At 41.0% G+C, this 14,522-nt stretch overlaps 1 protein-coding gene across 7 annotated transcripts in view; it reads right to left on the bottom strand.

Moving 5' to 3' along the window:
• TENM4 (teneurin transmembrane protein 4) overlaps window positions 1–14,522 on the bottom strand; it is a 971,473-nt gene that overhangs the window by 260,383 nt on the left and 696,568 nt on the right. The window lies entirely within an intron of this gene.

The following is a 14,522-nucleotide window of genomic DNA, read 5'->3' as shown; positions in this document are numbered from 1 at the left end:
TGGTACTGGGGCAGTGTTAAGGCTACTTTGTATAAAATTCCAGAGATTGTCATGTGCTAGTGAACAAAATTTGATGAGGCTGAGATTAGGGAAGGAGGGGAGCGAGAGCAAACACTCCAGAAAAGAAAAAACACATGAAGAAAGATTGGAACAGATAAGGATTTTGGGTATAAAGTAACTGGTGGATAATTTATTTTGCCCATCATCCTGGGAAATTAAGAAAAAAGTAAAAACTGCTAATGGATCCTGTGGGAGATGGATAGCTCATGGTACTTGTTAACGAGATACAGAATGCTTAACCTCTACGTCACTGGTTTCAACAGATTAACAAGTCATCAATATATCATAGTTGTATGGTGGCCTATGAGAAATGATATGTTCATCTTAGCTCAGAGCCTGCTAGCCTGCTGTCCGTATCATGCAAAAATATAAAAAATGCCATTAATTCATGATCTCTATAGAGAGGTCAAAGACTAAAGAGCCATGGAAATCTGGGCAAGGTACTTCTAGGTTGTCACTGAAGCCCATGGCAGGGCAATGAAGAGGAGAACCCACGTTTAGTTACAGACATAGGTTCTTTATAACAGGGATTCTTTTTTTGTGTTCTGGGTTTAAAGTAAGAACAGCCATACTGGGTCAGACCAATGATTCGTCTAGCCCAGCACCCTGTATTCTGGCAGTGGCCAATGCCAGATGCTTCAGAGGGAATGAACACATCAAAATGAAGAAATCTCATTGAGTTATATCACTATCTGAAAGGGACAGCCCTATAGCTGAGCCAATCTGTCTGCTGGTTTAGGAGTCCAGCTAGGTGGAATGCATGACTAGCCTGCAGGTGCAGCTCTACCCAACAAAACAACTTCGCAGCAACTTCTGCCAGATTCCAGCTGTGGACGCCTCCCTAGCTCTGGATATCTCCCAACCTACAAAAGCTGCATTTTCCATTTGGAGTCACAAAAGGCAATTGACTACCTGGTCCTTGGACGCTAAAAAGGCTCTGCACAAAGCCATTGAAAACATTCTGAAGTCTGTACTGAACCATGTGTCTTCAGTTGACTGGGAGATAAAGGATGTAACCCAGCCTTTCCCGCTGGCTTCCAGTGCAATTGCCATAAACTGGGGATTAATTAAGAGCAACACCAATAAACACTGAGATATCAAACTCTCCATATCAGAGAAATTTTGCACCAAGGTCACCAATCTTTGGGTTCCGTGGAATAGTAAGGCCAGCATAATTTGTCTGGAGTGGCAATGGACCCAAGGGACCGGTTACATTCATGAGAATCTGATAACCCAGGAGATGTAGACCTTTTTGCACCGTAGATTGGTGAGATAACCAAATTTTATTTGCCAGGTGTCCTGTTTTAGAGATATGCTCCTCTGATGGAAGGACTGTCGCAAACTTGGTGTCGAAGAGGGCTCCTAAGTATATTGATACAAAACTGTGAATGAGTCCTGTGTTCGATTCAGAGTCCTTTATTTTCACTAGATTTGGCAAGACTAACAAAGGAATGAAGTGGTTCCTAGAGAGGGAGTGAGAGAACTCCATGGTATGCTACAAAAAGCACCAAGACCTGTGATTAGAAAGTGGCGGCTTCTGCCAGAAGTGACAGCTGACCTAAGTCTCTTCCATGGAAAAATGTTCTTTCTGAGGAGCACCTCTGAAACCTGGATGAGAACCTTGACTTTAGGTCAGAAGCAATGAATGTTGTTTCAGTCTCTCTGAGTCGACCCCCTTAAACTTATTTAGATTCCTTTAGACTCAGAAGATTACATTCAAAGGTGATGAGTGAGGTCTCCAAAGGTGTCACACTAATTCAGAATCCCTTATCACTGCTGCTTCTTCTTTGATTTCCATACACCAGGCTGATGATGGGGCCAAATTAAGTCGTTCTACCGCTTTCTAACTTGAACAAGCCTCACTGCTCCATTCATATTTAAACTTTTTTGTTCTATGTCATTCTTCACTGTATCTACCCAATGCATCCTTGTTCTCCTCTATTTCTATGTCCTTGCACTTAGGTGTATATTGCCATATATGCTATCCTTTGGGAATCTATTCTTGACATCTGTCAAAACCATCACAGTTATCTTTCTTGAATATTCTCTAACAGCTTTAATTCTTGGCCACACCATTTTCTCATCTCTTCATTTTTTATTTTTTGCAGTCTTGAAACTTTCATTATTCCCCAAGCCCAGTTCATGTCTGCAATCATAATCTTTCATTCGTTGATTTCCCTCATATTCTAGCATTCCAACCCGTGAAGCAGTATTGACACAACTGTCTCATGTACAAGGCCCCCGTTGAATCAGGGGATGACTGACAAATGATTTCGGCTGAGTTGCAGATAAGACATGGAAAAGTAATAATGGATCTTTATTAATTATGGTAATTTGGAAAAGCCAGAGATGATGTATTTGTTCAAGAAAAATTTACTAGAACAATATAAACACTCACGTATTATGTTATGACTGCTAATTTTTTTTAATAACCATCCATTTTGCTGCAACTATGTCACAATCATTAATGCGTGGGGCTGAGAGATGGAGCTCCAGCTGCCCACAGGGCTGAGAGCCAGAGCCCCAGCCGTCCACGGGGCTGAGAGCCGGAGCCCTGGCCACCTGCAGGTCTGACAGCTGGAGCTCGCCTGCCAGCTGACACCAGGCACCCCGCTGCCCTGGGGCTGACAGCCTGAGCCTGCCATTGTCAGCTGAGATAAATGAGGTTCTACTGTACTATTGGGGGAAAAAAGCCTTTTGCAAACCTCAGAATGTATGCAAAATTGTGGACTGTGCAAAGTAAGCTAATTAAAAGCCTAATATTGTGGGTTCCACAATTTACGGAATATTGCAAATTAAGCAGAGCCTTACTCATATATATGCTTTTTATTGTCATTGAAATGTCTTTATTATTCCAGCTCTTGCAGAGTTTTTTGAATGCAGGAGCAGCTAGTCCAATTCTTCTTTTGATGCTATCTTCACAATTCCCATTTTTCGATACTAGTCCTTCAAGGCACACGCATTTTTCCACTTCTTCTAGTTCTTTGCCTTTGAGTTTGATCTTCATCTCCTTCTCTTGTCTTCCAATTGCCATAATTTCTGTCTTTTCTGTTCTGATCTTCACTCCAAATTTTCAGCTTTCCCGGTCTACCTTGTCAGTGATACTCTGTAAATCCTCCTTGGTCAATTCTTACCACTAATTACAAACAAATCTACCAGTGTGTCAAGGAGTTTAAGCTGGCCTAACATACTCTTGCATCTGACTTACCTGTGTAAGTTAAAGTAGTTGCCTCTATTTTAACTTATACTTTCTTCTAGATCCTCAGTGTGTAAAAATTAAGCCAACCTGTGTTTCTTACACATGAGTAGAGTGAGTATAAATAGGTCTAGGGGAGTTTCATTGAGTATAAGGGAATCTGACTTATCCTTAAACTCACCCAAAACTGGTACCTCCACAGCTAGATCTTCAGCCAGGGCCTGGTTGTCTCAGATGGCTCTCCGCATCATGCAGATTTTTTCTAGGAAAGGGAAGGTCCATGGTCCTGGCTTGTTTGCCATCCAGGTATATAATAAGGAGGGACTGAAGAAGAACAGATGCAAACCAGGCCTGATTCCAGTCCTGTAGTACCATGCAGACTGGACCATCAGACCATCCAGCCGTGAGCCTGGTGGATCTTGAGGAATCCCACTTATTTACAATGCTGAGAATGAGGTTAGCAGTAAAGGGCACCAGAAAAACTGCATTTCTGATTTAGACAACCCAGTGACATAGCCTAGAAATGTTTCTCTCTCGCCTTCCTCTTGGGAAGACGCAGCCACCTTTTTTTTCTACAGCAGCAGACGACATGTCCCATTTACTGAGACGTAGAAGGAAGACAGGAATGTAGGCAAGGTGCACGCCAACAGATGCAGTCTTAGGAGCCAAAATTCCAACCTGCAGAAGAATCCATCTACTTAAGAATAGAAAGTGACAAGGAACAGCCCATTAGTTCCAGCCTAAGGGAGAGAAACATAGAGGACTTCTGTTTCTAGGGCTCTCAATCTAGCACCTTTCAGAAGAACTTTCCAAACAAAGGTCAACGTACCAAGGGATTCCAAATCCAGTTATTCCAGTTTTCATTACAAATGATGGCTGACATTTATGGAAAGGTACAGGAGCCAGAGGAGGGCGAACAGGTGAATCTCAGTATGCACAATGTGTCTTTTGTAACATTCCTCTAGTATTGGCTGACTCTTTCTATTGGAGACATTAATTTAAGACTCTGAGTCAGAGCCTATTTCTAAAAAACTGCTATGTAAATTCCAATTTACACCCTTTTATTGCAGACACATCACAGATGCTATTATGGATAATGCCTTTGAACCAAGTAAAAATGTGTCATTTTTGTTCTGTTTTTGCATACCCTCTGTGATTTCTTTGCTAAGTAAAGACAGCACATTTGTCTAACTCTTGTCTGTGTGATTTTTCACAGGATTTTATAGCTTACATTCCTTTTTCTGACAGTCAGGTACCTTTTCCCCCCAGAAAAGTCTTAATTTTATTCATATACAAATTCTGAGCACTTATGTCATGTCTGAGCATTACTGAACTTGATATACCGTGACTAGGATTACAGCCTATTTCTCTTGCTTTACAATCCTTTTTTTTTTCTTCTCAGGTTCGAGACATTAACAAAAAAGATATCTGTAGAAAAAGTAGGCTGTAAAATCCTGGTAATGAAAATCACCACAGGTGAGCAAGACTTTTGGATGAGACACAAAATCAAGGTTCTGACCACCTGTCTTCATTAAAGATCCCATGCATTTTCTAGGGTAGCAAAGTCCTGACCAAATTCCCATGTAAGGAACTAGCGCTGGTTTATGCAACAAAGTTAGGTTGGCTTAACTACATCACCCTGGGTGATGTAATTAAGCTGATTTAAGCCCCTGTGTAGACACTGCTAGGTCAACAGAAGAATTCTTCCATCAATCCAGCTACCATCTCTCAGAGAGGTGGATTTATTACAGTTACAGAAGAATCCTGTTCATCACTGTAGTAAGTACTGCAGTTGTGCTGCTGTAGCATTTCTAGTGTAGACAGACCCTAAAATTGCCACTGTCCTTTCAAATGAACATGGTGTTCTTCACTTCCTGCCCAAACTCTTGTGTAATATTACCTGTGTGTTAAACAGTTGTCATCTTTCATGCTCTCTGCAGTAGGACTTTAGTCTTGGGTGCAATGATTCTCATATATCATGTATATAATATTTGGGATCCTATTTACATGCACACATTAATACAGGCTTAAGCCTGTATTAACTGTTTTGCAGATCCTACTCCCTAGAGACTCAGGTACAGGCGAAGCTGTTCCAAGCAGTATAGCCAAGTGCTGCCCCTGGATATCAGCGGTTCACAGCCTTCGCATGGACTGTTCTAGGGCACCCTTCCCGTGCAGGTGTAAGGTGGTCAATACTGAGCCCACCAGTGAGACAACTTCAGTGAAGCTTTGAAGATTCCAAGTAAACAGTGTCCCTTTTTGTGGCTTTCAACAGCAAAAGGGACAATCCTGCACTTTATGTGCAGTCTGCTGATGAAAAATCATACTTGTGCCATTCACAGGGACCAGATTTTCCAGACAAAGCAGACACGGCACCAGGGAATAAAACAATCATTCTTAAAATAAACCTCCAAACTTTCCAACAATGCCTCAAACTTCCAGCAATGCAGGCCCTGGGAATGCTTCTGCCTTAAAGGGACGGCAAGAAAAATTTGTCAATAGTTTCACCATACATGCTTTTCATACATTTAGATGCAGGGTGCCAGTCAGAATGACAACGTTCAGTACTCCTACAAGACAGGCTGGCAGTGTGGAGATGTAAGCTGCTGGGGACTTAATGAAGTCCCCAGTGAGCCTCATTTTCACTAATGGGTCTCTAAAGTGTGTAATACATGAAATATGATGGTATTTAATTGTAATAAAACATTAGAAACCTGATTGCTAAAAATGCCAATAGAAATCAAGTTGCTGTTGTAGATTTTTTTTTAACATTAAAATGTCATTGACTATCACTGGCTTGGTAACCACGGATAAAACAGAGCAGAGAGATAACTCAGTTAATGGAGCTTATAGAGTGAGACAATTTAGAGAGACTTGATAGAACTCTGTACAAGAGAGATCCAATAAATATGTACCATAAAAAAACCCAAGGAGGAGCTAACACAGGAGAATCTGAATAGCAGATTTGAAACTTTAAGTCCCTTTTGTATTAGAAAAAATAAATCCTTATTTTATAATACAGTTCTACTCTGAAAAGAGACTATATTAAAATGGCATCTTCTGACACCTTAGATTGGCTTTGTGATTGTGTTAAAAAACTTGAGACAAAAATGTTTTCACCATTTTTCTCCTGTTTGCCCTGCAGAACCAACACATCTAGAAGAGAGGGAGGTCAGGGGTATAGAGATGAGGGAACCATGAGGGTGTCACACCCCTCCAGTTAAACATTTGGAGACACACTGATGACTATATTGATACACAGAGAAATCCTCCAATCACAAAGAGAAACAAAAAAAATTAACTGTACTGTACATTTCAGAATTTTCTAGGGATCTGTATTTGTTGGGCTTTGTAGAATCACTGTCCTGCTAACAAGAAGCAGGACCTTTCTTGGTTTGTGCCCTGCTGCTCTGTACGTAATATGTCCCGGCTGAGACACTGGCTGCCCCCAATGAAACTTTCCAATCAAGGAAGCAAAAATGAAACTTTTCTGTGCTATCAAAGGTATTGCAAGAGGGGGAGGAAAGCAATTGTATGACTTAGAACTTTATACAGATACATTTCAGTATTGCCAACACTCATGGTTTCATGATTCTTATATTTGGTGTTTTTCTTACCGTCCCAGCTCCAGGAGTCAGGCAACCAGATGAAAATCTCAGCTTTCATTTTTTTTTTTTTTAATTAAGTTTCTACCCTCATGGTTGCACAGAAAAGCCTGAAAACATAAACCCCTTTTGCCCTTTCTCCTCTCTCCTCCACTATCTCAGTCATTGACTCTGTCCACTTCACACTCCACCTCTCTTGTCCCTCTCTCGCATTGCAGGCTCTGCCTGACCAACCTCCAATCCCGGCTCTTCCCCTCCATCCACTGCACAGTTAGCAGGCCCTTGCCCTCCTGTTCATTTGCTGCAGCCCCCTGGTGGCTTTCACTATGTGGTAAAATGGGAGCTCTTTGAGGCAGGAACCAACTTATTTAATTACATGTGCGTGCAATGCCTAGCGTCAGGGGCCTGATCCCCAATGGGAACCCCTAGGCATTACTGTAATATAAATAATCATAAAATAATAATTGTAACGCTTTTGCCATGGGGGGGGGGGTGCTGGTTAGATGCATTTTCCCTGTCACACAGGCAGCAGAACAGAAGCTGCGGCTGAAAAAGTGAAATTTAACCTGCTTGCCTAAGACTCAGGCTGCTCTTGGCTGACAGCCAGAAAATGGGAGTGGATTGGAGCCCGTGGGGGAGGCAAAGAGGCAGCCTGCTCAGTAGGTGTCACATCAGCACCTGGGGGCAGCTAGGATGAACTGCAGCCCAGCCCTCTAGCTTGTCCAAAGCCCAACTGAATGTGTGACATTTGAAATGCATGAGGGGAGGGCTGCACACGAGTGCCACATCAGATACGGGACCCAGGGCAGGTTTGCCTCAGGACTAGTATAGTGACCAAGTTGTTACGCCACTATCACTCTATCATCTGGCAGAGAAGGATTCCTTCCCCCCAGAGAAACCACCTATAGCAGCGCTTCTCAAACTATGGGTCGGGACTCCCTTTGCATGGGGTCACCAGAGCTTGGTTAGACTTGCTGGGGTCCGGGGCTGAAGCCCAAGTGCCACTACCTAAGGCCGAAGCCAAAGCCTAAGGGCTTCAGCCTTGGCGGCGGGGCTCAGGTTGCAGGCCCCCTGCCTAGGGCTGAAACCTTTTAGCTTCAGCTTTCACCACCCCCACCTCCCCTGCCCAGAGCAGTAAGGCTTTGCCCCCTCTTATCCGGGACAGCGGGGATTGGGTGAGCTCAGGCTTCGGTCCCTCCTTCTGGGGTCATGAAGTAATTTTTGTTGTCAGAAGGTCGTGGTGCAATGAAGTTTGACCTATAGCAATCTTTGCTCAAATGAGGCATTCGGCTACTCTGATGATGGGCACCATACAAAAAGATAGATTAGATAGCTACAAAGAACCTGGCACTCAGGCGTGGCTCAAAGGGAAAGATTTAGCCAGTGATGAATGTTGTTCTTCTGTGGTTCCCTCACTGTTACTTGAGAACTGCAAATCAGTGATATAACTTTAGTGTCCCCTAAAGTTCTGAGAGACTTAAGACCCAGAGTCTCAAGTATGTAGGCTCGTTACTTCCATTTATTTCCTTTCAGGATTTGGACCTAAACTTCCCATTAAAAACCAGATACACCAAATGTTACCTAAAAGCACACACTTTCCCCCAATCAAGAGATTTTTTTTTTACACAGTGTAATAAAATACATATTTAGTGTTAACAGCATTTAAGCTATTAGCTGTCACAATGCTAGTCTACAAAGTAACACCCTTCTGAAATTTCAGAGATGAAATCAGATGAACTGACTTAAGCCTCTGTTAAGTAATGGATCAACAAAGGGAGTATACCTTAATGTTAGCAACTTTCTTGTTTTACAAATGAAGTAATGAAACGGTAAGTAGCTAGCATCACATCAAGCGAGGTCGCTAGAGGAGACCTACTGCTCTGAATATGTAGTTAAATCCTCTACATCTTCAGATGTGCACCCTTAAGAAGTTCATTCTGTTTCTAGAGATATTACCAGTTCTAGAAGTGTGCCCCAATTTAACTTCAATGAGCTTCAGATCAGAATCTTTACCAACTACACTTTTCAGTCCTGTGTCTCACTCACCATTTTTTACTATGGGCTTACACATGCAACAAACCACACTGGCATTTTGTGTAGGATAAACTTTTATAAATTAACTTCCTGTACCCACTAATAATATAAAATGTAGCCTTTTATAAAATGACTAATTTTGTCCTTCCCCACACCCCCAAGCATCTGAAAGCTGGTGCAAATTAAGCATTTCATGATACATTACAAAAATAAGAAACAAATACATAAAATAATGAAAGGTGAACTAGATTTGTACAGTGCATATGTTCATCTAAACAGGCAATTTGGAGACCAAGTTCGTGCCATGGGATCTTCAAACAGCTGTTGCTTAGAAGACCAAATGCCAGAAAAGATGTTAAAATGTAACAAATACTGTAAATTTTCAGCACGAAACTACCTACAAGTGTTCCCGTGAATGCTGCCAACCAGCAGTTACAGTCAATTTGGACACTGTTGGCAAAACTACATATACCAGAATCAGCAGACAAAAGATGGAACAAACTTTCTGACTACTGAAGGCTAAACCTGATCTCCAGCAGTACGCCATTCACAAAATCATTATTGTTCCCACTTTCTCTTCTTGCAGACAGAAGGTACTGGTGGCAACCACTAGCAAATAAGAGAGGATGGATTAAAAAACATACAGTGGACAACAGGACTAAAACAGAGAAACAAAATGAACCACTATAATGTCACTGATTGACAAATCTAGTCTCTGGTACAACAAACTCAGGGCTTTATAAACTAAGAGAGCCTCACACTGAAATGTTCCCATGCTAGTTCTAATCTAAACAGGTGTAATTTCATTGGCTTCAATGGACATCATTCTCATTTACACACGTTAGTGACGCTGGAAACAGGCCCATGTTGGTGTTCTATATGCACGTTTAAAATGAGCTGTAGTTTTTAGTTAGCTCCAGTGAGGAACAATCTGCAGTTTTTACGCCTACAGAAAACAGTTTCTGCACACTGACAAGTTCAGTCCAACTATCTTCCCTACGTATTTCTCTACTCAAATGTGTATGTTACAATCTGCTCTCTTATGTGGAAAAGTGCCTTTTGCAAAGAAAAATATTGATTTTTGGGTTTCAATCAATATTTTTTTCAATGTGGTGCTGTCAGGCTTCTGCTCTCAACATATTCATAGGGAGTTTGGATTATTTTTTTCCCCATGAGTAAGTGTGTCTGATTACATCACATACTGTACAAATTGTGTCCTTAAAAACTCTTTGCTATCTGAAGCCAATGGTATTCAGATTGCAAGCTAGTCATGCTCATCACGCAAGTTAACAAAATTGCAACGGAGGCCATTTAAAAAAAAGGCAGAGGCTTATTTATTATTATTCCACACATTCTAAGGACAGAAGGGACCATTTTGATCATCTAGTCTAATGTCCTGTATAGCACAGGCCATAGAACTTTCCCAAAATAACTCCTAGAGCAGGTCTTTTGGAAAACATCCAATCTGGATTTAAAAATTGTCAGTGATAGAGAATCCACCATGAACTTTTGTAAATTGCACCAATGATTAATTACTCTGTTAAAAAAATTACAATTTATTTCCAGTCTGAATTTGCCTAGTTTCAACTTTTCGTCCCTGGATAGTGTTATATCTTTCTTTGCCAGAGAGAAGAGCACATTATTAAATATTTTTTCCATGTAGGTATTTACAGACTGTAATAATAGAATCCCAGAAATGTAGAACTAGAAGGGACCCCTGCACTCAAGGCAGGAAAGTATTATCTAGATTCTCTTGACCAGTGGTGGGCAACCTGCAGCCCAAATGCCACACGCAGCCCGTTAGGGTAATCCGCTGGTGGGCCACGAGACAGATTGTTTACTTTGACTGTCCATAGGCATGGCCGCCTGCAGCTCCCAGAGTCCGTGGTTCGCCATTCTCAGACAATGGTAGCTGCGGGAAGTTTATGCACCCACCTTTGTATTTCCCTTGTTTGTTTATGAGGTCATACAAGACAGTATCAGAAGCCTTACTAAAATCAAGATATACCACATCTACCACTTCCACCATAACCAGAAGGCTTGCTACTCTGTCAAAGAAAGCTATTAGGTTGGTTTGAAATGATCTGTTCTTGGCAAATCCATGCTATTACTTACCACCTTATTCTAGGTGTTTGCCGGTACTGAAGTTAAGCTGACTGGTCTGTAATTTCCCAGGTTGTCCTTATTCCCCTTTTTAAAGATTGGCACCATATTTGCCCTTTTCCAGTCCTCTGGAATCAATCCTGTATTCCATGATTATTTGAAGATAATCACTAATTGCTCAGATACCTCCTTAGTTAGCTCCTTGAGTATTCTAGGATGTATTTCATTGGGCCCTGGTGATTTGAACATATAACTTGTCTAAGTAATTTTTAACTTGTTCTTTTTGTATTTTAACCTCTGATCCTATGTCATTTTCACCTGCATTAAGTTAGATGTCCAATTGCTACTAAACGTTCTGGTTAAAACTGAAAAAAAAAAAAGTCATTTAGCACTTCTGGCATTTCCACATTTTAGTCCTCGCCCCCACTGAGTAAAGGGCCTACCCTGTCCTTGGTCTTTCTCTTACTTTTAACGTATTTGTAGAATGTTGTCTTGTTACCCTTTACATCTCTAGCAAATTTAATCTTATTTTGTGCCTTGGGCTTTCTAATTCTGTCCCTCCATACCTGTGTTATTTGTCTATAATCCTCTGTTTATATTATTTTGACTTAGTTTTCACTTTTTATACAACTCTTTTTTGAGTTTCAAATCATTGAAGATTTCCTGGTTAAGTCAGGGTGGTCTCTTGTCAAACTTTCTATCTTTCCTACTCAGTGGGATAGTTTGCTCTTGTACCCTTAGTAACGTCTCTTTGAAAAACTGCCAACTCTCTTGAAGTGTCTTTCCCCTTCCCCTTGCTTCCCATGGGATCTTATCTACCAACTCCCTGAGTTTGTTAAAGTCATATGAACATAAGAATGGCCGTACTGGATCAGACCAAAGGTCCATCTAGCTCAGTATCCTGTCTACTGACTGTGGCCAACGCCAGGTGCCCCAGAGGGAGTGAACTCAACAGGCAATGATCAAGTGATCTCTCTCCTGCCATCCATCTCCACCCTCTAACAAACAGAGGCTAGGGACGCCCTTCCTGACCCATCCTGGTTAATATTCATTAACGGACTTAACCTCCATGAATTTATCCAGTTCTCTTTTAAACGCTGTTATAGTCCTAGCCTTCACAATCTCCTCAGGCAAGGAGTTCCACAAGTTGACTGTGTGCTGTCTGAAGAACTTCCTTTTATTTGTTTTAAACCTGCTGCCCATTAATTTCATTTGGTGGCCCCTAGTTCTTGTATTATGGGAACAAGTAAATAACTTTCCCTTATTCACTTTCTCCACATCACTCATGAAATATCGCTCTATCATATCCTCCCCGTTCTCTTTCCAAGCTGAAAAGTCCTAGCCTCTTTAATCTCTCTTCTCATAGTGGGACCCATTCCAAATCCCTCATCATTTTAGTTGCCCTTCTCTGAACCTTTTCTAATGCGAGGAGACCACACCTGTATGCAGTATTCAAGATGTGGGCGTACCATGGATTTATATATGGGCAATAAGATACTCTCCATCTTATTTTCTATCCCCTTTTTAATGATTCCTACATCCTGTTTGCTTTTTTGACAGCCTCTGCACACTGCGTGGACGTCTTTAGAGAACTATCCATGATGACGCCAAGAACCTTTCCCTGATTTGTTGTAGCTAAATTAGCCCCCATCATATTGTATGTATAATTGGGGTTATTTCTTCCAATGTGCATTACTTTAAATTTATCCACTTTAAATTTCATTTGCCATTTTGTTGCCCAATCACTTAGTTTTGTGAGATCTTTTTGAGTTCTTCACAGTCTGCTTTGGTCTTAAGAAGTCTGCCTTCTTGAAATCCATTATCTGTACTGGGCTGTTTTCTCTCCTACCATTCCTTGGAATCATGAACTCTACCATTTCATGATCACTTTCTCCCAAGCTGCCTTCCACTTGCAAATTCTCAACTAGTTCATCCCTATTGGTCAACATCAAATCTAGAACAGTCTCTCCCCTAGTAGCTTTCTCCACTTTCTGAAATAAAAAATTGTCTCCATCCAACGCATTCCAATAAATTCAACCCTTAATCTTCTATTTTTTAGTAACTAATTTTAGTAACTAAGTTGTTACTTTTATTGAACCAACTTCTGTTGGTGGAAGGCACAAGTTTTTGAACTACACAGGTCTGGGGAAAGAAATCAGAGTGTCGGAGTTAAATACAAGTTGGGACAGATAATTAACAATAAGGGGTAACACATTTTGTAGGAGGTCACTTGAGAGAATGGGCAACAAGGATTAGACTGTTATGCAAGAGGAGTTTGTAATGGGCCATTAGCAGGCAGGTGTGTATTACAGATTGGTGTAATGTGCCATGAAACCAGTATTCCTGTTAAGTCTATGGTTTTTAGTGTCTAGTAGCATTACGAATTTAAGTTTGTCTTCTGAAGGTGTTGTGCAAGTTTTCCTTTGAGGACAAGTATTGAAAGCTCATGTATGGAGTAATCACTTTGTGAAAAGTATTGGCCCCTGGGCGATATGATGTTTTTGGTTTTTTTTATCATTTTTCTGTGAGAGTTCATTTGAGAGCATAGTGATTTGTCTTGTTTCACACACCCCATTGTTACTGGGGCATTTGATGCATTGGATGAGGTATACCACATGTTGTAATAGGTATGTGTGGGACTCAGGAATCTTGAAAGGTGTGTTGAGGGAGTACGTATCATTATAGCAATAGAGATACGTCTGCAGGTGTTGCATCTGTTGTCCCGGCAGAGTCTGATGCCACTTTGAGTTGGTGTGTTCTGGTTTGTGAGGAGCTTGCTTCTGATGAGCAGCTTGGTGGGGTCGGGAGTGGGTCTTTCACACAGCAACATATGAAGAGAAATAGGAAAATGTAACTGTAAAAGCACACAAATGGCATGAGGTTTAAGGTGAAGTGTAACGTAGTGCTTGAATATACTTGTAACTTTTTTTTTTTTTTTTAACTGAGTCACTTTCAAGTAGACTGGCAAGAATAATTGAGTTACATCCCTCTCTCCCCTTAGCTTTTCTTTCTTTCTTTCTAGTCTGTTGAGACTCTTCCACCCCCAGACACCAGAGGACATCTTCCCTCCCCCAAAAGTTAAAGAAGTTAGTATGAATAGTTTTAAACAACAGCACCTAACACCGTGTTAAGGTTGTATTCAAATAATTTTTGGGAAAAAAAGGAAATGTTAATGATATAACAGTAGATGGTCCACACACAATATGTTGCTAAATACTGTTAAATTCTGTATTCACATATGTATGCATACATGTCTTATTAAAAATGATCCAAAAATATCAATAAATAAAATCTAAAAGGTTGACTGAGGCCTTGACTACACTAGAAAAGATTTGCAGATATAGCTATACCTGCAAATCCTCCTGGGGGAGATACGGCTTATTTGACAACAGTCCTTTTGCCAGTATAACTGGGTCTACAGTGCCAGTGTTCCCTCTAATTTTTTGCCTCCATGTGAGGAATGAATTTTGTTATATGCACCATACTGAGATAATGTGCAGATGTGCGCCACCAGTAGAAACCAA

The sequence above is a fragment of the Chelonoidis abingdonii genome, chromosome 1, assembly GCF_003597395.2.
Source record: "Chelonoidis abingdonii isolate Lonesome George chromosome 1, CheloAbing_2.0, whole genome shotgun sequence".
Lineage (NCBI taxonomy): Eukaryota > Metazoa > Chordata > Testudines > Testudinidae > Chelonoidis > Chelonoidis abingdonii.
The sequence above is the reverse complement of the archived record's forward strand: the minus strand, read 5'-3'. Positions and strand labels throughout refer to the sequence as shown.